Source organism: Heptranchias perlo, chromosome 1 (assembly GCF_035084215.1).
Source record: "Heptranchias perlo isolate sHepPer1 chromosome 1, sHepPer1.hap1, whole genome shotgun sequence".
In the NCBI taxonomy this organism is placed as follows: domain Eukaryota; kingdom Metazoa; phylum Chordata; class Chondrichthyes; order Hexanchiformes; family Hexanchidae; genus Heptranchias; species Heptranchias perlo.
Genome location: NC_090325.1, coordinates 47,404,543 through 47,430,688, shown reverse-complemented (window position 1 = coordinate 47,430,688; position 26,146 = coordinate 47,404,543). Strand labels below are relative to the sequence as shown.

The following is a 26,146-nucleotide window of genomic DNA, read 5'->3' as shown; positions in this document are numbered from 1 at the left end:
CATGCGACTACCACGATGGTAGAAGTTGAACTAGATGGACCTTGGTCTTTTTTCGTCCAGCAACTTCTATGTTCCTATACTCTTACTATCCTTAGGATAGATATTAACAAGTTTGAAAACAAAATAATTGCCAAGTTTTCTAATTGTTTTCTTGAGGGTGAGGGACGTTAGTGCTGGTGAATGGAACACCTTTTGCACCTGATATCAGTGTCAAGCACTCCCAGGTCGGTGAGCAAAGGTATAAGGCCTGATTTTAACTCGTGGTGGCAATCGGGGGTGCGGGGCTGAAGCAGGTGCCGATCTGTCCGGACCCCTGCAGTGCAAGGCCTGGGAGATTTGAACTCGCGGGCCTCATTTGCATGGTCCGACTCTTGACTCCTGTCCAAAGCTGGCAGGAAAGACGCCAATGTTGGCGGACAAAGGTGGAAAATCCCAGATGGTGAGGTTGCCGCCAGGGACCTGCAGAAATGGTCCCCAGCAAGGTAAGTGAGGAAAGGGGGGATTGGCAAGGTTCATGATGGGGAAGGAAGGGGGAAGCCCAAGGCAAGGAAGGCCCGACGTATCCTTGTGGGGCTAGGAAGAGCACTCCTGCTTCTCCTGGCCCCACAACGAACCTGTAAAAAGTTTTTAAAAAAAAGCTTACCTGGGCCTCCTGTAATGCCTGCCGCTAGCTCTAGCTGGTGGGTCAGAGACTCTGCACCCTTTATTCCGCCCGCAGTTAAAATGGCTTGCATGTCCCAATGATGTCATCGGGACGAGAATTTGTCTCCACTCATCTGGGTCGGGCGGCCTTCCCCTCCCTGATTTCAGGTACGTTAAGATGGTGGGGATGCGGGAACATGGTACAAACCCTCCCTTCCTGCACCGCTTCTGCAGGTTGGGGGGGGGTGGGTGGCACGATTAAAATACCCCTTACAGAGTAAAGCTGCTTCCACTTTGACACAACCGAGTGTTTCAACCCTAAATTCAGAGCAGCACCCCCTACTGCATCAGAGTAACATTAATAGTTCTCACATCAGCTATCCTTTCCCTGCCAGACAATAGATTTAATGCCATTCAGTGCTCACTTTTATGTTTACTTGTAGACTGGTGTGGAATTCAATACTTAGTCAATGGGGAAGATTCCACCTCAGTGGAATTCAATACTTAGTCAATGGGGAAGATTCCACCTCAGCTTTGTTGAATATTCATCAAACAAAATAATTTGTTTTCAGAATGATTCTAATGGCATGATTCTCTAAAATTAATCTTTTTTTAATTAGCAGTGTTTATATTTCAGGAAGACCAGACAATTTTCACATGGTCGGTGTACAATAAAATATGCAAATTAAAGTCCTAATGGGAAAACCATGCCTTTTATATTTTAAAGTGATTAGTAAATATGAGATCAGTTCTTGGGGATGAGCATAATGGCCTGAAATGTGTTTATGTCAATAGTAAATAGTTTGTTATTCCATAACAAAGTAATTGTATCACATGGCGAATATGAGAAATTGCAAGTAGCCATGTTTAATGGTTGCCAGCAATGCATGGTCTTTGAGAATTATGCTAAAGTACATCTTTAAATACAGAAGATGCATAGTCTTAAGAATAGTCCTGCCCTTCCTCCCAAATTTTATGGAAGGCCATTGTGATCACTATTAGCCTCTCAGTCTAATGAAAACTGATGGATTCACCTTTCCTGGTGGACTCATCTTCATTTACTGTCAGGAGTCTACACAGGCTATGGTTACCTATGGTGCTAACAAATGAAGACTAAATGACTTCTAGCTTCAGTTTTGGGATTTTAAAAGACACTCAGTACTGAGTTATGAAGATCATAAACAGCAAAGTGTCAAACAAAATCTATATTAATAAGAAATCATGTCCTGCAGTAAAAAAAGTTTATAATTTTATTCAAATGCCTCTTAACCCACCCAGCTCCTTTCAAAATTCACTTGGATTATTTCCATTCGACAAAGCCTTTAAAAATGTGTGGTGGAGTACATCCTTGGTCCTTTCATCTCCAGGACCTGGGTTTGAGTGTAGCCCAGACCACTGAAAGCACCCTCTCTCAGCCAGCTGAAATGAGTTCAAGTAGTTTAATCATGTTCATAATGGGCAGGGGTTCACACGCCAAAATACCTGGAATGGTAATCTGGGCAACAAAAAAAAACGGCATTCCCTAATGAATTTACAGGAAAAATTATCTGGAGTAAATATGTTGGGTGAAGGTAGAAAATAGTTCAGGACTTTTGAGTTCTATTTACTTCACAGAAATACTCTTGGTTTGAATCCAGCCCTAACTGAAGGTCTCATTTGCCGCTTCTGGTTGTTAAGGTTCTACCAAAAATAAGTTTGGACAATCTCAGCCCAGCTCCCAAGGTCACAGGTCAACAGCACAAAGCTGCTGTAATTTGGTGCAAATTATCAGGAAATTGCCAATCTCACTCACTAGTGTGCCATACTAGTGCAGTGAGCATACCTTTCTGAGTCTGAGCCCAAAATACATCGTCAGGACTTAGGAGGGGAGGAGGGGGAAGCTTTATTCTCCATGTGGCCTGTGTTATACCTGACCTGGGAGAGCTTATTGCTGACACTGGATACCAAAAGTTTAAAAGATGTCTTTCCCAGTGTGGGAATCATGACACCGATGAGCAGAAAGCACAAATAAATCTAATGGGGAAAAAGTGCAAAATGCATTGAACAAATAGACATGGCTATCAAAATAATCTTACTGCCTCTTGGGGAATATGAAGAGGAAAAGGAACTTGGTTATTTTGATTGTTACGGTTCCTTTGATAATAGATGAGCACAAATGATTTCCTGTTTGTCAGGCTAAGCACATCCTGCTGGAATCAGTGCATTAATCATATGCAGTGGAAGATTCATCCAATGAGTTGGTCTAGACAAATTATTCACTATGATGAAGAGTTCAAATATGAGGGGGGGGGCACAAAAAAAGTAGGAAGTTAGAAATAAGAAGGGAGGACAGATAAAACTATTTTTAATATAAAGGGTAATTGACCTGTGGCATTTATTGCAGCTTAAAAAGACATAGCAAAATGCCTAACTGGCAGAGGTTGTAGAGGCTATGCCTTCTACCCCAGGATGCTCTGTAACTAGAACCTACCTCCTACTGTCAAGTAAATTTAATCCATTCTCAACCTGTTAATAGATGAAGAATTTGATGTTGGCAGGACACACTATGTTGGGAAGCGGGAATGATGATGGGAAAAATTACTCCTTCTACTGAACAATAAAGGCAGAAAAGAAGCATTGAATGAGCAGTACAAACTAAACCTACAAGGTCCTTGTTTACACTGCAACCTTTAATTTAAAGAAACACCAACAGATAATTGAATTAAAACACAGGAAAGTCAGCAAAAACACAAAACTCCTTCATGGCTGCCTGGGTGTCTTGGAAGTGTGATCTTATCTCTGCCGGTGTAAATTGCACTAGCACACAGAGAGCCAAAGCACCGATTTTAACTGGGGCAAAGGGGCAAACGTGAGGCCAGCGGGGCGAATATCAGGCTTGTCCCAACTCGCTGACATGAGACCTGGACCTCATTTAAATATACTAGGTCTGACGCCAATGACAAAGATGTCAGGCCAGCGGGTGGGAGTCGTTTGAGCATTGCTGGAGGCCACAATTGGTCTGCCATGTGCTTCCAGTATTGCCTATTTTGTTTCGGGTTTTCAGCATTTGTGTCGTTTCTTTATATTTCTGCTAAGATTTTTAAAAATACTTTGCTGACTAAACCTACCTATAGGATTGAACACATGACTCTGTTAATGTGTAGAGGCTTGAATGACATTCATATAATATGCCAGCAGAAAATACCAGCAGTACCCATCGCACTTTTACTCATCTGTCCAAGGAATGGATTACAGCAATATTCCCACATTTGCAAAACCATTGCCGGATATATATGTTAATTAAAATCTTTTAGTCTCCACATAGTTAGCTTTACGTGCTTTTCTCATACTTCATGATCCCTTTGCTCTGTACTTGAAAATTAAAATGATTTTGGTTCACAAATAATTATTGCAATATTTTTTTGCCACCATTTGCAGTTTTTCTTTTTAAAATGTATGTTATGACACATTCTACATGATAATTACACAATTATGCGTTTCAAGATTACCAGAAATGATTATTTATTGCATTTCTGCTGAGGTTCAGTGAGCAGAACAATATTAAATTAAACATGATAAAAATTATGTTCTGTGAAAAAAATGCCTCGAATGTTGTTTGAGAAAATGAATGACACCACAAGATGGCACAATGGAGTAAAGCAAACTTTGTGTTTTCCACTGAATTAACTTGCTTTAAAGTTCACCAACAAAAAATTGCGACGTTTGAGCTTTTAATCAATGGAATTAGGATCTTATTAGCATCTGTTATTAACAAATATTTTCTACTGAGGACTCCATACTTCAAGCTTTGAGCTGCAGCAATTATAGGACCAACATCCAGAGGATATGGGGTGAAGTCATAAGTCTTAACTGCCCCATTTAAACAGCACATCCCAACATTGCTGAGAAAAGCAAGAAAATTGTGCAAGATTGCTTATCACCTGATTTCTCAGTTCTACAGAAAATTACACCCCAGCCCAAATGTTGACCCAAATTCACCCTTCCAACATATTGCTGGTTGAGAGGTATGGATGGGGTTGTGTCACAGTTGGCTACAAATTCCAGCCAACCTCTAAAATGGATTTTTAAAAATAGATAGAAGGTTAAGAGGAGGATGTCACCGAGACACTTAAGACATTCGATGGTATAGATGGAGTGGGCCTAGAATATTGCTTTAGCTGTATCAACCTTGTAGTTTGGTGAAGTGTATATTTATTACAGATCTCGGGAGGAATCTCTTTACTAAGGGTTGGTAAACAATTGGAATGGTCCGCAGGGTAGGATGGTAGAGACAAAGGTATTGGGGGAGTTTGAAATGCAATTGGATGCTAGGATGGGTGAGTGGGCGCACTTGAGGGATGAGCACAATTGGCCAAATGGTCTTTAACCTTTACTTAAGTTCTGGCGTTATGTCAGATGGCAGCCGTTCTGCACACAGCAAGATCTGACAAACATCAATGAAATGAATGACCAGTTAATCTGTTCTATTTTGGATGATGATTGAGGGAAGAATGTTGGCTCGACCACAAGGGAACTCCATGCATTTCAAATTATACCATGTGATCATTAACGTCTCCTGAGCCATTAGAAGAGGCAGACACTCAAGGCCTCTAACATCTCATCCAGAGGACAGAACTTCTGACATGTAGCACTTCCTCAGTACTGAACTGGACTGTCCAGCCCAGATTATGTGCTAAAGTCCTGGAGTGGGACATGAACCCACAACCTTCTGACTTTGCTGAGATTTTGACAACAGAAAGTATGGAAAGGATTTGTATTGAGAGATAGAACAGTATATCTGTTCTTAAGTTTAAAAAAAATGGACTTTAATTCCATTTACGTAAATGAATCTGAAGTAAACTTTATTCTGAAACCTAGGCAGTTTCCTCCATTGCTGATATTTTCCTCTCAGTGCGACTCTAGAGTGAGATGAGCCTTCTCACCTGTCAGAAGTCACTTCAGGTCCTTGTGTTTGGGTTTGAGTTCGGGGGTGGGGAGCAGTTGCAGATATGAAAACAAAAATACCCAAGAGACAACATTAACATTGTCTGACATCACCACCTTATTCGCTTTCTGCCAATCTAATCGAGGTTTGTACTGCCTGTTCCTGAATTCAGCTGCTCTGTGGAGGGATACAGCATATGCTGACAGCTTGGACACTTTCCTGCAGTCAATTCATCTGAAGAACTGACAGGAAAAGTGTGATTTTTTTAAACAAAAAAAAATTTGCCCCCAAAATCAATTTCTCTCATTAGAAAGTCCTTATTCAACAATTAGCAATTGTTACTGTGATTCAGAACCTGGTGAAGAATTATTCTTAAATCAGGTGCTGATAGACTGAAAATATATCAGGATAAATGTATACACAGGAGTTTTTAGGTTGGCTCAGAAACATTCCACTTTAAAAACCTAGTTGTGAGATTCTGGGTAGTGCACTAGATTAGGACTGGGTTTTACCTTCTGGGATCTAGATTAGTTCCTAGTCCAGATTGATGGGATGAAATTCTCTTCTGCCTACTGGCTGCAAGGGTCCAATATGAAAGATGTTTTGTCAGTCTCAATCCATTTTCCCGTGGCCATGAGCCCACAGCACAAAACTGGCCCCAAATTTGACACTAATTGTCAATCTCAAGTAGAGAGATGCCAGGAATGGAAAAAATGTCACGCTGGTGGAGGAAGAGGTGCTTTTGTGTATAGTGCTATAATGCTCTACCTGCCCTGGGACTGATTGATACAGACATTAGATGGCTGAAATGGGAAGTGTACCATTCCCCAGGACAAACACCCCTCACCTTTAAGCAGCTCAAAATTTAGAAAAGAGTAAAAAGAAAATTAACATGACTGTCATTTTGATTAGCAGGAGTATCTTCCAGCACTGTCGCTATGAGGTTGTTTTCTTGATTTTTCTTAATTATAGACGTTTTTTAAAAAAATCAGTCATTCAGACCAGTGATTTACAGATCACTGACTGCATCATTACACATTCCTCAATTTCTCAGAGGAAAGGGTCCCCTTCTGCTAATTAAAGTGAGGGCCCGTTAAAAGGCAAAGCAAAATTTATTGGACGGTTAATTTCATAGTTATTTGACACCTCATCAGGAGTATCTCGGGCTTAAACATCTGTGTAAGATCACATCCATTCATTCTCAAACATGCCAAGCCTATTATTGAGTCTTTAATGGGCAATTAATTGTGCAAAGTAGACGGAAAAGGATCACCAGGTCATTCCATATCATTAGAATACAATATTGTCCTGACAGAATGGGTCCTGCTAAGAAGGGTGGAGAGTAAAAGATTGGACCGTTCAGCCATCAACGAGGTGATTATGAGGGAATATACCATAAATGCGCTATTGCATATCCATAGGGTTTTAAGAGACGTGCTCCCCGGGTTATTAAGGAGATCCATAAATTTGCAGTGAAGAAGAAGGGGATTCCTAATGTCTGCATTGATACTCACCTGAACAAGGCTGTTTTAGCTAAAGGTAAGGAATCTTACAACACCAGGTTATAGTCCAACAGTTTTATTTGAAAATCACAAGCTTTCGGAGGCTTTCTCCTTCGTCAGGTGACTCACCTGACGAAGCAGAAAGCCTTCGAAAGCTTGTGATTTTCAAATAAAACTGTTGGACTATAACCTGGTGTTGTAAGATTCTTTACATTTGTACACCCCAGTCCATCACCGGCATCTCCACATCTTAGCTAAAGGTGTAAGGAATGTTCCACATCCGCATTTGTGTGCATTGATCCAGAAAACTCAATGAGGAGGAGGACTCTCCTAACAAACTGCACACTTTGGTAACCTATGTTCCTGTCACATCCTATAAAGATCTACAGATGGTCAATGTTGATGAAAACTGAAAGGTAAATGTTTTGTTAAAATAAACTGCAAAAAGTGGAGAAAAAAACAAATTTAGAAGGAAAGCCCTCAATAAAAAAAAGAAAAGAATTGGTACATTTATCAGACTTGTGGGTTGTAATGAGGACGACGATTGTTACTTTCTGCCAAGTTCAAAATCAGAGACGTGAAATGACAAGGGTGGGGCCCTTATGAAAATTTATCGAAAATCTTAGTGACCAATGCCTGCAATATACAGGGCAAAGAAGTAAGAGGCATAAAACCAGTACAGGCATGATAGGCTGAATGGCCTCCTTCTGTGGTGTAAACCTCTATGGTTCTGTTGTTAACAAAGAACTTATATTTTAAACAAAAAAGTTTTTGGTAACTAGTTTCCAATTAAAAAAATATCCCAACTGCACGTTTAAAACTGCACGACCATCCAGTTCAAAACCAAACAGATAGCTACCTTACTCAGGATCGGGTTGAGCTCAATCAGTGCCACCCTCTACATACAATTCCAAAAACAAGACATCTGGCATTTGGGGAAAGTGATCAAAGCCATCTCACTCCGTACCTACGTCTGGTCAAAAAAGTACACTAATTAATGTACATTTGCATAACAATTGCTTATATGATTTCAATATACATATATAAAACCATGATTTCTAATAGGTTTAGCAGGGTTGTGCAATGTAATTCCTGACATGGTTAGAATACTGTATTGTTGATTGACTTCAGAGGCTTTTATCATGGAACATTCCTCTAGGCAATACCCCCCTCTTTCCTCAAGATGTAAATGTATTAGCTTCATAAATGTATCACACAAATAAAAAAAGAGATCTCAATAGGTTAAAAAATCTTCTCCAATGTGTCATGTGGCTATTGCCTTCATCTTTTCTCAAAAATTGCCTCAACCAGATCATAGTCTCCTTGTTGTAAAATCGAAAGCAACTCGCCACTGACAAAGGCATTCCATTCATCTGTACTGAAACCCATCACAAACTATTTATCAGCACTGCAACAATTCAAGACCTCTGCAATTCTCAGTAGAGCCGTAGCAAAATTGGTGCATCATGTTCACTGCGTCAACAACTTCAAATTTCACAATCATTATAATGCAATAATAGCAGTCATCTGATCTTAAAGAGAGATAGAGGGTCATACTGTACAACTGACTGATGATTGGGCTGGCAGTGTTTAGTGGTGGAAAACAACAGGGATTAGTTGATCCTGATTTTCCAGAATTTATTAGTATCTTGTTCTTGTAGAAATTGCATGAGATGATGTAGGATATAAGATGTGTTCTATCCCCCCTTTCCCATAATATTCTATTATATCCTCTGCTGCTGTCTTGCTTGTGAACTTTGTGGCTGGCAACAATGCTCTGCTCTATTTTTAATAATTGTAAACAATTTTACAACACCAAGTTATAGTCCAGCAATTTTATTTTAAATTCACAAGCTTTCGGAGGCTTCCTCCTTCGTCAGGTGAACGGAGGCTTCCTCCTTCGTCAGGTGAACGATTCACCTGACGAAGGAGGAAGCCTCCGAAAGCTTGTGAATTTAAAATAAAATTGCTGGACTATAACTTGGTGTTGTAAAATTGTTTACAATTGTCAACCCCAGTCCATCACCGGCATCTCCACATCATGAATATTTTTAATAGGAGGCATGTTTTGTAGGAGGAGGATAGCTCTTCCTGTTGGGCTTTTCTTTGCTCGCCCACCCAAGCTGCCGTGCTCCACCATGGTGAGGTACTCCATCCTGCAGCTTGTCCAAGAACAAGTAAAGGCTCATTACGAATCAAAGCCAAGTTCCCAGTAAGGCTATCCAGTATTCTTATGACTAAAGCCAGCTGGAGGCCTCCACTGATGCCTATTGATGCAGTCAAATATATACAAGCAGCAAGGAGTCAGTCAACCTCAGCAGCCAGCGTAGTCAACCAGCTAGCAGAAGTCTGTCTTTTTTTGTGCATTTGAAAGGATGAAATAAATGACCATTTGACCTAGAAGGAGATGAAAAGCAGACTTCAATTATTTATTTCAACTGACAGCCCTAACAGTTAGATACCTGGACCAATGTGTTGAGGTGTATAAGTTTGCATTAATGTTACTGGAAACACTACATAGGGAACAACATAAAACTATTGCAGTGACTAATTATTTTTATCAAATGCATCTATCAATAATACCTATCATTCTTTCCTGAGGGTATTGGAGTTGAAATAATTTATTCAGCAAAACATTTTCATTAGAATATAAGAATCATTTCTACAGTCTACAATTTAAAATAAATGTGAAATCTCAATTGGCAATGCCCACACACCAATGTGATGCAGTTAAAACAGTATTCCACATTGGTCAGCCATTTTACAATACAGTCCAATAAAACACTGCAGACATAGCGTTCTTTGGTGCTTTGGTTACTGTAAGCATCGAGGACTATTTATGTGATGCTGTCCCATGAGGGTGTCTTCAACTCCATCTAGGGATGAGTATCAAACAAGAACTGAAATCCAAGGTCAGGCCTGAATTTCATGAGTTCAAAGAAACTGGCTGAAATCCAAACCTTTGCTCGGCTTGGTATGGATTCGCCTAGAATTTTATTCAAAGTCCCTTTTAAACAAAAGCACAACTGAGCTGTATTTTTGAAATATAAATTGCATTTTCTAAAGCTTCTCAAAATGCTGCAACTGGGCATGCTTTTGGCTTTGCATTTGTGCAGCTCTGATCTTTTTGGACTTTGAAAATTATTTCCTCCCTTTCTGAAGGAGGACTGTATCACTTATTTGGGGTTTCTATAGTGAGTTTAGAGAAGCTGACTGTCAGTGAGTCTAAATTTTAACACCTTGCGATGGTTCGTAATGAATCAAACTAGTATGAAGAATTTAAGTTAGGAAGAAAGGTTAAAGAAGTTGGGCAAATTGTGTGTGGAAAAGGGGGGAGACCTTGAGATGATCTAATTGAAATTTTCAACATTATAAAAGGATTTGACAAAACTGATCCAGACAAATTGTCCACTATGATAATGAACTCTAATATCAGGGACATAAGTTAAGCATTAGCAAGTTGAGAATAAGAAGGGAAGTCAGATGGAGGTTTTTCAGTCAAAGGGTAGTCATGTTTTGAATGATCATCGAAAATGACTGTATATTGGTTCCAGATGCAATTAGATGTCTTTTTGGAGAAAAAAGGATTTGAAGGATATGGTGAAGGAGCAGCAGTCACTGGATAGCAATAAGGAGTCCAGTTGACTCTCCCCCACTCTTCCCACTAACTGCTGCCTTGCTGAGATCAGCTAGCTAAGCACAAAGAAGGAATTGAGCGTTGGTTCTTCTGGTCTTTACTGCTCAGTACTATAGTTAGTGATGCTTTTACTCACTAGACCATCAAAGGAACTTACCTAAAATCTCAAGTTCTTATGAAACAAAGCGAACTGCTAAAACCAGTCTGCTCTGCTCATCACGGACTGTGTCGATTTATCTTGAGTTATGTCTGAAATTTCAAGTTTTACTCAGGTATTGTCAAATAAAACATCTCAGCAAAATCATATTCTTTGAACAATCAAATGTTCAAACCTTTTATACTTCAGCAAAGAAATGCCGTGGCATTCTTCAAAGGGGTTAATAATAGAATTCTTCATTTTGTTCCACATTTTATTCCTGTTCTCCTTGATCATAATTCAGTTTGAATAATTTTGCCCAAAATAATTCCCAAAGATTTCATTTAAAATATATAATGCTATCATCTACAAAAGGAGCCTGGTATTTAAAGGAGTGTTCAAGTACTCCATCGACATTTACATCTATCCTAATACTCCCCCAAGCTCCTCAGGGCATTGTGTCCTTATGCCTTTATCTCAATCAAATCTCTCATTATTACCTGATGTCTTTGGAATCTGTAATTAAAGTTCTGGCAGTTTTGACACCAAAAGGTCGTTTATTTATCAAATGTTCCTCATATTCACAAATTCAATTTAAATATTTTTTAAATGTGATGTTGGTAGACTCCAAATAGTCATAAGATTATAATAACAGTGAATTGTAAAGCAGCTTTTACGTGGGGGGTTAGATGGTAAGGTAGGTTGTCCTGTTACCACAGAGACTTGGGCTTGATTCCAGCTTAGGCTTTTGCCTACATAACACTTCAAAAGTAATTCAGCGTATGTGAAGTGCTTTGAGGTGTTTGAGAGATGTGATAATACACTATTTAAATGCAAGTCATTTCCTTTCAGACTGACAGGATGAGGGTTTCCTTCCTCTTTAACAGCGCCAAGGGCATTTGATGGAATGAGTTTTGATGGTGTCAACCTGATAACTACTGGACCACAGCACAAAAGTGCCCACAATTCAAGACCAAGTGCACAATTGAAGATAGTTGGCATCAGAAATTCTCTCTGGTGCAGCCTTCTGAGATTGAGTTTGAGGCAGAGTGTTACGACAGAGTACAGCAGTTTCATCCTGCAGCTGACCTTGACTTGGGAGCACTCAGTATTGACACTAGATGCAAGTAGAAAAATGTTCCATCGCCCAGCATCAACATTCCTCACCTTGTTCGGCACAAATTTCATCAAATAAAATAAACATGAAGTAAATTCCAGAAACAGAAACTTTGAAACTAAATACTGGCCCCAAATAAAAGCTGCAATGCCCTCAAACTGATCTGTGAATGTTTAAAGTCTGACAAATCCTGCCATCAGAATTTTGATTTAAATAAAGGTTCCACTTGTAGGCCCCAGTTATACATATCTTTGGGTTGGCTTGATATGGGTCTTTCACAGATTTGGATGCCTAGTGGGACTGTAGGTATGCCCTTGCATTGTTGTTGAAAATGTTGCTAGTATTGCACTGATTGGTGCAGTATATATAGAGCACAAGTTGCACCTCCATGCTTACTTTAGGATTTGGAACTAAATGGCAGTGACATACTGGTAAAAGGTTAATGTTTATTAAACTTCAACCATTTTAAAATTGCTTACTTGTTATTTTTGATGGGTAACACAAAGAAATATACAAGAGAAATTTCATTATGTCTTCTTATATCTTCCCTATATTATTTAGGTCCCCTCAATTCCATGCATCATTCCACCAACTGCTGCGAGGCAAAGCTAAGCCTGCTCTTTAATCGGTCACTGGAAGTGGCCCAAGCTGACCTACCTTGGCTTGATGTTCCAACAAAGATTGTGAATGTAGGAGGTTAAATTGGATAAGGCCCAAATCTGGGCGTGGGCATCGCAGCACGCGATTAGACCACACCATTAGGTTTGTGCTGCCTCCTCATTTACCTGATTGAAGCACAGCATGGAGGCCTAGCAGCAATGGCACTTCTCACCAGCAGGGGACCCAAATCTCACGTGAGCTGCTCGCACTTCTTAAAGGCATCCTGCACCTCTTAAAGGCAGCCTGCACCATATATATAAGTGCAAAATATAAGATACGGGTCCACGTGGAGTCTGAACAGAGATCAGACATCGCACACATAAAACATAGATGCAGGTCCCGTCCCTATGTCTACAAACTGATGAGTTATGTTAAAACATTGAAAAAAGGTTGCGCACTATTAAATCCCGCATCCTCCAATCTGCACATCGGACCTCAGCAATCTGCCGATCTGAGTTTGTACCAGGCCTGCGAGAGGGTTCTCTGCTGATGCACTGGAGACTTGGTGCAAGAGGTGGACAGAAGGAGGGGCATCCTACATCTGCAGGGGGGCAAGAGGCTTTCCAGACATATGCTCAAGAGGCAGTGGGAGGCAATAGGGGACAAAGTCAATGCCAGGCGCATAACAACACGAACATGGATGCAGTGCAGGAAGAAGTTCAATGCTTTGACACGAGCGGTCAAGGTAAGTGAGGTCAACAGTCAAGTGGCCTCTCCTACCAACTGCATCACTAGTCGTATCCACTGCACCACGCACCACACCCCCCATCACCCACATACCAACAAATTCTTTCATTCAGTATTCAACTTTTCCAATCAGATGCGTCCCCTCACCCTCACACATTACCACTGTTGCAAGCCGCACACCCACAACTCACAGGTCACACACACCGGCAGCTATTCATCCATGACAGGCACATCACCCAAATATCCTGCAGGACACTCACCGAAACACGTCCCGCTTTCTCGCAGGAGAAGGTGGCACATAACAAGAGGCAGCAAGTGCCAGTGGCATTTAGCCCCTCGAGCTTGTTCCGCCATTCAATGAGATCATGGTTGATCTGTGACCTAACTCCATATATCCACCTTAGCCCCATATCCCTTAATACCCTTGGTTAACAAAAAACCATCAATCTCAGACTTAAAATTTACAAGTGAGCTAGCATCAACTACCGTTTGCAGAAGAGCGTTCCAAACTTCCCCCACCCTTTGCGCATAGAAGTGTTTCCTAACTTCACTCCTGCAAGTCTTGGCTCTAAATGTTAGGTTATGTCCCCTAGTCCTAGTATTCAAGTATAGGAGACTTCCGAAAACAGATACAACTGGATCAGCAGCCAGAAGCAATAATCCAGCAACTAACCTGTAAATCCTGCACTGGTGGGGTGTCCTCCAGGCCGTCTAAGACATGTTCAGATGGTCGTGGGTAAGACAGTACGTTGGCTGCAGCGTTAAATGCCAAAAGGGTGTCTATCCCTTTAAATCCGCATTGCACACTAATCTAACTCATATTCTCCTTACTTTACATGATGCCGGCATTCGTTATTTGGGCCTGTGCGAACCCCTTTACCAAGATGGCATCTGGCACACATCATGCTAGAAGCATGCGCGTGCATTCCAGATGCCATTTTGGAACTTCAGAAGGCCATGTAGTGCTTATACGACGGGTGCTACGTGGCCGAATTTCTAGCCCGCACTGTTTAAGCAAACGTGGGCAGTAATCTGCATCATACTACTTCCTACTAAAGTAAAATTGACCATATGAAGTTTACGGATTTTATTAAAGGATATATAAAATGGAAATCATACGATTGTTCCATTGGATTCAGATAATCTGTTTTGATATTTAATATGTAATATTTGATATTGGTTGAGGAATAAATGTTGTCCAGGACACCAGGAGAACTACCCTGCTCTTCTTTGAATATTATCATAGGATCATTTACATCTATCTGAGAGGGCAGATGGGGTTTTAGTTTAATGTCTTCTCTGACAGTATAGCACTCCTTCAGTACTGCACTGTAGTGCCAGCATAGATTATGTGTCCAAGTCTCTGGTGTGGAGCTTGAACCCACAACCTTTTGACTCAGAGGCAAGAGTGCTATGACTGAGCCAAGGCTGACACCCTGAAGGAAATTGTATTTTAAAGCTGTGGCTTAGTGGGTGAACACACTGCCTGGAGTGGTACTGAACCATGCAAAGCAAGAACCTGCCAAGTTTGATCTCCAGTCTCTACTGGAGTGGCTCAACCAGGGCAGAAATAGGGATGCTAAAATTTGCAACAATACTCCTGGAGCAAGGAGAGGAAAAAAAACAATCATAATCTGACTCTCGATTGCTGTCAGATGACCAACGTAGGAAACTGCGCATATGTGAACGTTGCGTGAGAATAAGATTAGATTCGACTATGAGGCTGACAGTTGAAGATCAGTCACTTGGGAATGGTACAGGAGAGCTGTTAGCACCTATGGAACCATGGCCCAGCACGAGGCAGTACCCTCAAGAGAGAAGGGGAGAAAATTGGGAGAAAAAGATGTAAAATGTGAAATGCAGTTTTAATTAGAAATTATACTTGTGTCTAAAAATAACACCGTAATTGACCTTGTGGTGACCTATTAAATGTAACACTAGAAGTATACAATAGACATGAAGTCATTTTTGCTCGAGTTACTTCGTCAATCAGTGTTTCCTCCGCCATCACACAATCTTGTATATATTACATTAAATAATAACTTTCTGTTATGGTGTAAGATTGAAGTTAAAGTGAAATAAAGCAATACTAAACAGCACAAAGAGCGTACAGTGATAGTCCTGTTCTCCGAATTCGTACATGGTTCTAAATGACTTGAATGCTCCGTGCATTCGTTAGACAATGGCACACTCACTCAGGGTTAAAGCTGACGTCCCTTCTGCGGATCATGATCCCTATTTTGTCACTGCTTTTTGGAGAAAGGCTGACTGCAAAGAAAGGGCAAGCGAACATCTTCATAGAGGAACTAATCCCATGACACGCTGAACTGCAGGGGATGAGCACGGCTGGTAATTCACACCATTCATACAGAGGAGATTGGAAAAGGGGACAAACATCAAATTAATTCCACCTTTTGCTCTGGTCTGACGCGGCACTTGAATGAGATGTGGCTTAATCTAGTTGTGCAACTTGAGAGTCGAGAGGCTAATGTAAAAAGTCAATTCCCACAATTCCTTGCCACTCCTGAGAAACACAATTTAAGCTTGTCCATACAAGGCTTCCAGATTTCATAAGGTCAATTTTACTTTTAAAATGTCACACGCGCGGAAATGTTCAAGGCTTTCGTTTTCGAGCCGTATTCTGATGCTCATCCAAATGATCCTTCCCATGAATAAATAACTAGCAAAATAAATGCAAGTACTGCTGTTGTCCTGTGCTTTCTAATTTGAAAATATATCCTGCTTGTGCATCGTTTGTTGAAGCAGAAAGTGGAATACTTGCTCTTGTATTGTGTCTGTGCTCCACACATTAACTATCAAACTGTTCATTTTCTTTGGATAGGCATATCTACCTGGGTTTTTGTGTTAGTGATTTTTTTTTGTATCAAATTTACCCTGCTTTGCTGATTTAAAAAAAAATTCTTATTTGTGACAAATACTGGTGCTGGGGGATGCAACTTTTTAACCATTTTGGGCACCAAATATGCCAACAGCAAGTACAGTATGCCCAGGTCAGGTAAACCGTGGGCAGATATACAGTGAAGTTCCCTCTACTCTGCCCCAATAATATGCTGTTAGTCTCAACCTCTCTGGGGGGAATTTTAACCCCCAAAAACGGGTGGGCGGGGGGCGGTGGGAAGTTAAAATAAGAGATTTTGCCAGCGCGACCGCAACCCGGCTCCAACACATCCACTTCCAGGTTTAACGGAGGCACGTTTGGATGTGTGTGAGTAACCTGCAGACCGGAGGCGGGTCTCTAATTAGTGCAGGTGGGCGGGTAGTTAACGGAACAATTAACTTGATTATTGAGGCATTAAGTAAGTGTTTTTAAATTGAATTTAAGACACCTGCGAATTTAACGCCTATAGCACTGGTTTCCCGGGCTGCGGGAATCATGGCAGGTAAAAGAAGGCAGGAAGGGTCTTTATTGCACTGATTGTGGGCCAGGAGGATTAGGAGTGCTTCCCTGTGGCTCACCAAGCTTACCTGCCATGATCAGAACCCACTCTGCGATTGGCCAACCCCTCTTCTGACCTCTGATGTCCAACTCTTCTCCCGACCCCTAATGTCCAATTCCCCTCCCCACCCCCGATGTCCAACTCTGCCCACCCCCCCACCCTGATTTCCTCCCATCATCAGACCCTCTCTCCCCCAATCTCCACTTCCCTGCCCGCAATCATCTTCCCGCACCCCCCCCCCACCCCCACCCCACCCCCACCCCACCCCCCAACATGTCCTCCATGGCCCATGGCGATCACAGGCCTTCCTGCCCGACTGCCAGCCAGCCTCTCAATCTAGCTGGCTGCAGGCGGGAAACCGATTGGAAAGATTTAAAACAGGTCATCCCATTGAACTCGGTAGGATCTGCGGGAAACCTTTACACCCAGATTTTCTGTAGGCTAAACCGCAACCCCTCCTCCTCTTCCTGGCTCCAAGTTAAGATTCAGGTCTTTGCGTTTCAGACTTAAAGTCCACTAATCTTTTTTTTAAAGGTACCTTTTTCCCACACCAGTCATCCTTGAACAATGGGGGAGCAGGACTGAGGTGTACTGCGCGTGAGCAGTGAGGTAGTTATCAGAGATGGTGTATATTCATAATAAAATTAGTACAGTCAAATGTTCCATGACCCAGGGAGACTGGATGGCTGAAAGGAAGGCTGGTTGCAGTATGTAAAATTTGAACTCACTGACCCAACTGCAAAGATGGTCAAGTAGGCCGCCAGCCAGCAAGTTCTGGTAAGAAGCCCATCTTAAGTAAGGCAAAGGCAATCAAATGGAAAGGAAAATCAGGTGTGGTGTATAATGGACGGTCCATCCAATCTCACCCTTTTACCCATCGCTAAATGTTATAATTACCCCCAAATGTGTGTACTCCTGACAAAGTATTCTGCTGTAAAAATAGAGACATGAACAGAAGCTGTACAATGACTTGTATCCAATGTGTGGGCTGATCTGATATTTATGAATGACAAAGCCACAAGTCAGTAATGCTGAAAACTGAAACACCTGTGTAATACAGATAATATCTCACAACTCCCCCTTATACTATATCAGGTCAAGTCATTAATATTAAAAATTAGATGTCTTTTTAAAAGGAAACAAATTAACTGAACTAATATGTAACTGTGTCAATGAAAATGAAAACTGGGAGAAGTGTACAACGGGCAGCTGATTCGATACAGACCGTTTTACACTGTCGCCCAAAGTCAAAATTACCCCCTTTCTCATGTTTGAAGATTTCCTACTGTTGATCTGTCAACCTGTTTGCTAACTTTACTGACAAATTTACTTGGGTCAGATCCCTTTTTATCTTGTTGTACTTTGCATTTTTCCAGCCTAGCACCCTTATTTTTGACTCTTTGTCATCCTTTCCTACTCTTACACTGATCCTAACTACCTTCTGATCACTATTTCTCACTTCAGTTATTTGCTCCACTTCATTTCCTAGAACTAAATCAAGCATTGCTTCTTGCCTTATTGGCAAGAAACATACTGATCTAAGAAGTTGTTCTGGATGCATTCTAAAAAGTGCTCTCCAATTTGTCCACATGAATTACCTATTTTTCAGTTGATATTGGGATAGTTAAATTCACTCAGTTTTATATCTCTCTTAACTGTCTGCAGATCTCCACCTCTATCTCATCTCCACTATTTGGTGGTCTAAAATGCACACCAAGAATTGTACCATATCCCTTTCTATTTCTTAACTTTATTCATATGGATTATGTCTTAACCCCACCCCCCTGCAACATCCTTATGTTCTAGCACTGTGAAATAAATCTTTACTAACACTACCACCCACCCTCCTTTTCTTCTTCCCTATGTCTCATACAAATGTTATAACCAGGAATATTATGTGCCCAGCCCTCTCCAAACTTAAGCCATGTCTTTCTTATAGCTACTACATGATATTTCTTCATGATTATCAATGCTTCCAACTTTCCAATTTTGATTTTTTAATTCTTTGTGCACTGACACACATATCTCTCAATCCTGAGTCCAATTTTGTTTTTACAATATTCACCCTTATTCCTTTGTCATTTTGTCATTTCATTTTTTGATATCCCTTGCACCTTCTACAACAATATTTTTAGTTTTCACTAAAAGCTTCCCCTGAAGCAGAGTTCCTTTTGGCAGATATTTTTTAAAAGATATGTGTTTTGATTATAAACAGCATGGCTGTTATGTCTCTGTCCCACTGTTTCTTTTCCTTTCTCCTCTAATAGTATTTTCTCACTATCTATTTCAACTTTTGGTAAAGCCTTCCCTTGTTCCAGAAATTGGTCCAATGCTCCAAGAATATGACCCTTCCCTTCTGCGCCAGCCCTGCAGCCTCACATTGACCTACTTAATGTCCTAATCTTCCTCTCCTTAACCAATCCAGTCTGAGGCAAAGGAAGCAACCATGGGATTACCATCCATGAGGTCCTACTTTCAATCCAGTGCCTAACTCTTTAAACTTCCTCCATAAGATCTCAAATTTGCTTCTATCTAGGTCATTGGTTCTAATATGGACCATTACTTTGCGTTGCTCTGCCCCCTTTCCAGGGGTTTTTCCACCTGTACCATAATGTACTTTATCCTGGTACCAGGGAAGCAACATACCATTTGGAACTTTTGTCATGACTGCAAAAAAAAACCTAACAATAGTCTTGAATATAGATTTCTCCATTACTGCCACTCTCCTATTCTTTACTCTACAAAAATATTTCTCAGAGATGACAAAATCTCACATGGTATAAACTTTAATATCTCATACTGGGCTTTTATTTTTAAATAAAAATAACTCTGGTTCTTTATCTCCTACATATACTACAAGACAAATAAATCTGACAACTATGAGACATTTTAGCTTAATTTTTAGTTATGTAAGAGAGAGGATGCTCTGTTGTAAACCTTTACCCTCTCTATACATAGTGCTATTAATTTGTCATAAAGAAAGTAAAACTCCTACGGGAAGTTGTAACATAACGGCGCATACAGTGTTGTCACTCTACCCAGGATGCATTCTAGAGAGCAGAATCAATGCTAATCCACCCCCTTTCTTGAAGGGTGGAAAAATTGAATCTTGCTAACCTATATTTCTCCATGACACAGCAACCCATGATACAGAACATTTTGTAAGGGATTTAGTTTGTGATTACACTATTAAGATTTATCATTTAAAGAAAAACGGTTAGTGATCGCCTTTCAAATCCATTCCAGGAGGTGGGGGTGGGGTGGGGGGTTGTATTGTCATGGCAATAAAGTGGACACCAAGTGGCTGCTGATTGGACCGACAGTCCTTTCTCCAGTACTGTCATCCTTCATCTTAATGAGCATCCGAAATCCATATCATTTAGGTTTTCTAAAGGATAATTTCTGAAGCTGTTATGTGGCAAAATAACACGATACTGCACAGAGAACTGTTCCAAAAGGTTTAATTCATGTCTCAGGCACTGATCCACATCTTCCGAAGCTATTTGCTCTTTTGCAATTGTAAACGGTCGTAGGAAGAAAAACGTGGATAAGTGTCTGACAGCCAGACTTAGAGAATATTTACCTAAAACCCATGAATATTATTAAACCGGCTTTGGTGCTTGCAAATCCTCAAGAAGGGGATTAAAGGGGGTTACTATGTGCATGCCTGTCTGTCACACAAATATCATGATGATAACAACTCATATTGTCATATAAAGCCTCTGCTTATATAAGATAGAAGTCCTTAAACCCCTTCAAAAGAACACTGAAATATGCTGATGCACTCAAATATCCACAGCCCAACACTAAGCATCTCTTGTAGCTCTATTTCTTCTCAGCCTCTATGCACAAACAGTGAACAATTTTGACACCTGATATTATAAAATAATGCCAAGTTCTCTCTTTCCCTCATTAGCAGCAGTTCATAAACACCTTTGAATTCAACACAACAAGAAATGCAGACAAGAAAATGTAAATGTTCTGACAAAAGTAAAGAATTTGAACTCCTTTGTATAAGGAGTTATGGAATCCGAAATAGATGACTAAATTGAGGGCATCATTTTAGGATAGTTACCTTTAGTGCCAGCAAGACACTAGGAACATTTACACACAATCAATATGCTTCTAACCTCTTCCCCTCCCATCACAACCTTTCTTCTCTCTCTATTGATATTACTATGGTTCATTGTTCCTTTAATCTTTCCCCTCTTTTTTCCTCTTAAGCTCTCAAAATGCCATATAACACATCCTCCTTCCTCCTCAATCAAGAATCATCACACTGCTACTCTAACCACCTCTTTTCCAGAAAAAACTATGGAAATCCTTGGTGTTCCTGAGTGCCATCATGCTGATTGATTTTTTTTTTAAACAAAACACTTTTGGTGACTCATTGCAAGAGGTGAAATATTTCATTTGAATCTAATAATAAATTGCAAATAAGAACGTAAGCATGAAATGAGAAAAGGTCATGTGCCTATTGAGCCAGTTGTTTCCAGCAGACCATGGAGAATTTGCAGTCATAACTTCTCTCTAATTTATTTATTCTACACAGATAAAGTTGGAACATTTAATATGATGATGCCACACACATTCCCTGTCACATAAGATGGCACATATTTAAACAATGACGAACTGTTTTATTTAGTCCATAGCTCTCATACAGTGAATGGATGCTGCCAATTAATTGTTAATGGCATAGTCAACTTAAACTGTTAAGTGTCTAAACACTACAGGAATTATTTGCTTATCCATTTCACTGAGAGACACTGGAAGTGTTATATATGTTGAACGAGCCATGGAGTCAAACACAACAAAAGTTCAAATGAGGTTTCCCCCCCAAAAGCTTCCCCTGAAGCAGAGTTCCTTTTGGCACATATTTTTAAAAGATATGTGTTTTGATTATAAACAGCATGTCTCTGTCCCACTAGTTTCACTACTATTTACAAGTTATGTGTGTGATGACGGGGCAGAATTCAACCAAGGAAATAACATCTTCCTTTTTTGTTCTTGTGTTCTAAAACATCTTATGAAGCTCTTTGTTGTATTATAGCCTTGAATCCACTGTTGGTCCCCCGATATCCTCTATATATGCCCTATACATCCAGGTTCTATACGTCACAAAACAAGGCTTCATTTTGGTAGTATTATCACGAGTAGGTTTGCAATGATTACAATCTGTGGTGACACATTGCTGCAATATGCTTTATTTATTAAAATATAGTCCGCCTTCTTGCTGTGTCGGAATCAAGACTCACCCGATATGTTTCTTATTAATTTAATGAATTTGGAAATACACTGCTTGTAAATGCATTTGCAAATTTGTTGAAAATAACAGAGGAAAATATTTGGATCGGTTTCCTGTTCTAACTCATTTATTCCAAGCATCTTTAAACTGTAGAATTCCTTACCACCGTCACTCTTTCCTTTTACCTATAATCTACATAAGCTGCTTTACGTGCACTCTGGTAAACAGCTTTTTCTCCTTCCCAATTTTTCCCACTCATTTTTCTCCGCTTCCCTCCTGAAGGCACTGACTCCATGGACATCTCGCCAAAATGAGTTTTATTCTGGTGAAACCTTGACAATGACTGCTTGCAGGCTATTTTCCCTTGAGGGGCATCACCCCGCAACCTAATCTTGACCCAACATGCACACAAATGCACTTCCAACAGGAGTCGATGGAGATCAGAAGTGGGAATCCTGGCGGATTTTTCCACTCGTTCCTTAGCTGAGGCTCTAAGGTCAAGTATGGTGGCCCTACCACTGCCCTGGCTGAGATCGACTAACTCAATACAGACTGGGGATCGAACCTGGGACCTCCATGGTCAGTATGGCTCTGTTACTCACTGGATACCCTACAACTCTATTAAAATATCTGCCACGGGCAACACGAATGGAGACTCGTGTCCTTCTTTTCATTAATCATTCTGCTCAGTTCCTGGCAAATTCTCACAGGAATCCTTAGCCCACTTTACACGGATGGCAATAAAGCTTGCACTATTGTTACCAACACCATTGTTAAAAATGACTTAATTCTCCCTCTTGATAAAAGGAAGCAAACGAACAAAAAGTGACTGCGATGTAGGCCTGAACATTTAATTGTATTTCGGTTCCATAGATGCGAGAAATATCGATAAAGAACACACATACTTGAAACCTTCTAGGGCCTCAACAGTCTCAATACAATATCTGGAAAAATGCGCACACACAGTATAAAAATTTAAAACGATAATATTCTTCAGTACCCAGGCGTAGCAACTTTTATGAAATTAAAGAATAGCGACAGCATCAACAGATCTGCAATGATTAACTAGATGTTCCAGTGACAGTGAAAAATACAGCACAACAGTAAAATTGAATTTTCTTAACAAAACCAGATAACGCTTTTTTTTAGTCATTTTACAATAAAGCAGGATATTGCACAGATTTTTATTTTTGATAGTTATGAAATATATTTAATGCTGGTCAACAGAAGAGATTTGTATCTGTCTCAATCTAACATATGAAAGCACTGATATTTGCAGGTTATTTCAAGAGGGATACTCTCTGAGCACGTATATGCCGGGCAGGGTTCCGAGCTGAATCTGTTGAGAGGAAGAAGGACCTAGGTGTTATAGTGCATGAGTCTTTAAAGCTTCATGACCAGCGCAGCGAGGCTACAGCAAAAGCAAATAGAGTATTAGGATGTATTGCTGGGGTGATCCAATGTAAACAAAGAGCACTATAGTCTTTGTGCAAGACCTTGTTAGGCCTCATTTAGAATATTGTGTCCAGCTTTGGTTCCTTCACATGGTGGGTGATATGGAGGCCCTGGAAAAGATTCAGAGGATTGATACCTAGATAAAAAGGCCTTAGTTATCATGATAGGCTTAGATAGCTGGGCCTTTTTAAATCTATAAGAGTTTAGACCTAGAGGAGACTTGAGGCATTTAAAATAAGGAAGGGACTAGACTGTGTGCATGTGGATAAGCTATGTGAATTAGATGCATCAGGAAGGACAAGGGGATATGTGTATAAGTTACATAAGCATAGAACTAAGTTAGATGTCAGGAGATTTTTCTTTTTGCAGAGGGACATCAACCTTGGGAACAGGTTGCTGGTTCATGCAGTGAGTGTGGATTTCCTGCAAATGTTTAAAAGGGAACTGGACAAGTTCCTGGCTGAAGCTGATCTCACTGTGCTTGATAGATAGGTGAGATGTTAGGTGATGTACTCTCCTGGAACTCATTCGGGAGTCAGAGAAGAATTTCCCAGAATTCTTTTTCCCCTAATTTGGCCTATGTTTATTTTTAAAATGTTTTTTTTGCCTCTCCCAGGAGATTACATGGTGGATGGGGTGCACTGGGGGCCATGATGCATTAGCTGCAATATGACTGTATGGGGCAGGCTTGATGGACCAGTTTCTCTCTATCAGTTTTGTATGTTCATATGCATCTCATGCCCCACCTCATGCTTCTGTTTTAAGCTCCATTTCTGTCTCACATTCCTGCCCCTCATCCTCACTTCTATTGCCCTGTCTCATTTTATATTCCAATTCTCACCCCAACCTCACAGCCTCACTTCTCACTCCAGCCTGATGCTCTTGCTTTAAACCCCTACCTGCCAACTCTGTCACAAATCCCCTCCCCCGCCCCACCTCGCAGCCCTGCTTCACACTTGTTCCGCAAACCCCTTTCACACTTCCGAACTCATGGCGATCCCTCAAACTGGTGCCTTACATCTCTTCTTCCTACCCCTCCTGCACTTCTAATCCTTACACTGCTGGTTCACCTCTGCCTCACACTGTGGCCACACATGCCTGCTGTTTTATAGATCTAGAGAGTTCCTGCTTTATACCCCTGCCTGAAATCATCTCCTCTCATACAGGTACCGATATTTCAATGGGGTCAGACTACAAAATTTTTTAATCTCATCCACATCTAGTGACCCCTGTTTGAAATACATGCATGTTGGCACTGAATGAGGACAGGATTGGGCTCAGTGGTGATGCCTCCAAATTTACACACAACAAATGGCCACTTGCGGAGGTGCTGGAAAACTGCTCTCATTCTTGGAGACTTATTTAAAATAGAGTTACCACTTTCAGGAGAAAAAAGAGTCAGAGAGGAAAATTGGAAGTAGAAGAAAAAAAGTATTTCCCAACTTTTTTGACATCAAGTCAGGGTAAATTTCTAATGATTTCTATTAATAAATTCTTCAATTTTCACCACCATCCATCGATACACTATTCGTCCTGCCCTCCTTTCCTGAAGGTGCTCCCAACACATGAGCGTTCCAGCACTGGTGAGTGGATAATGATCAGGAGTGGGAAGCCTGGCTGAATCACTTCTCCATAGCCCAGGGGCACAACGGTCAATTGTGGTACCCCCAAAGGCTGCCCTTACCGACATAAGCTAACTCAGTGAGGTAGCCAGACTATTCTTTAATGACGAAGGTGGAACTTTGTATGTTGTTCCCAGAATTTGTTAATAATCTGGTAATTAAACCACTAAATTGGCCAACTGACAGAATATACTGAATCATTACTAAAGCAACTCATCATCCTCAGCAAAAAAGAATTTCATGACGTGCAGCCCCACTTAAAAAAAAAGAGCAAATGTAGACACGCCTGTACACAAAGCAAGTCAGAGCTGAAGTGTATTGTCCCTTTTGGATAATTTTTTCCTTTATAGAGCACATCCCTTTTAAACAGGTGTCCCATTACAAAGAAATGGTTCTTGTACAAGATCTGTTATTATCAAGGCATGTTCCCTTTAAAGAGATATTACATTACCAGAGCACGGTTTCTTTAAAAAATATCCCACATTATAACGCAAGTCTCTTTAAACAGGTATCTCCATTATTATGGTTTGTTCCCTTTAGATAGACATTCTCCATTAGCAGGGTGCCAATTTTCTGGTCTGCACTATTATATATTGTAGGTTTGATGTAAATGTCTCTGGGATATAATAAACCAAGTTGAATGCTGATGAATGCTTAACTAGTTGCCGAGAAATGTTCTGCTTGGATCGGGATTATGCCAGGATCAGAATTTCTATAAACTGCAGATAACTGCAAATCTTTTCAGCACAGCTCATTTAATCATTCAACCATCAATTCAATCTAAACAAAAAACAACAGAAATCACTTAGCCAGAATGTATATTTTACATCAAAGTGATTAGATTTCTACATCAGGCCGCTGTCACCAGGTGAAAATCGGAGTTAAGAGTATTCACTGTGCTGAGCATTAAGTACCAGATATGCTTACAGTGGCTCGGGCAAAATACAGTGCTTTAGTACACTGAGATCTACATCGGGGATCAGTATTCAGATTAATTCATGCTTCAGGCCATCAAAAATATAGGCCATTCTAATCAAAGTTACGTCACTGCTCGACGACCA

At 40.5% G+C, this 26,146-nt stretch overlaps 1 protein-coding gene and 1 pseudogene across 21 annotated transcripts in view; one reads left to right on the top strand and one right to left on the bottom strand.

Annotated features, from left to right (window-relative positions):
• celf4 (CUGBP, Elav-like family member 4) overlaps positions 1-26,146 on the bottom strand; it is an 890,875-nt gene that overhangs the window by 545,094 nt on the left and 319,635 nt on the right. The gene's annotated exons all lie outside the window — the stretch shown is intronic.
• Positions 6,883-7,481, top strand: LOC137326436 (large ribosomal subunit protein eL31-like; annotated as a pseudogene).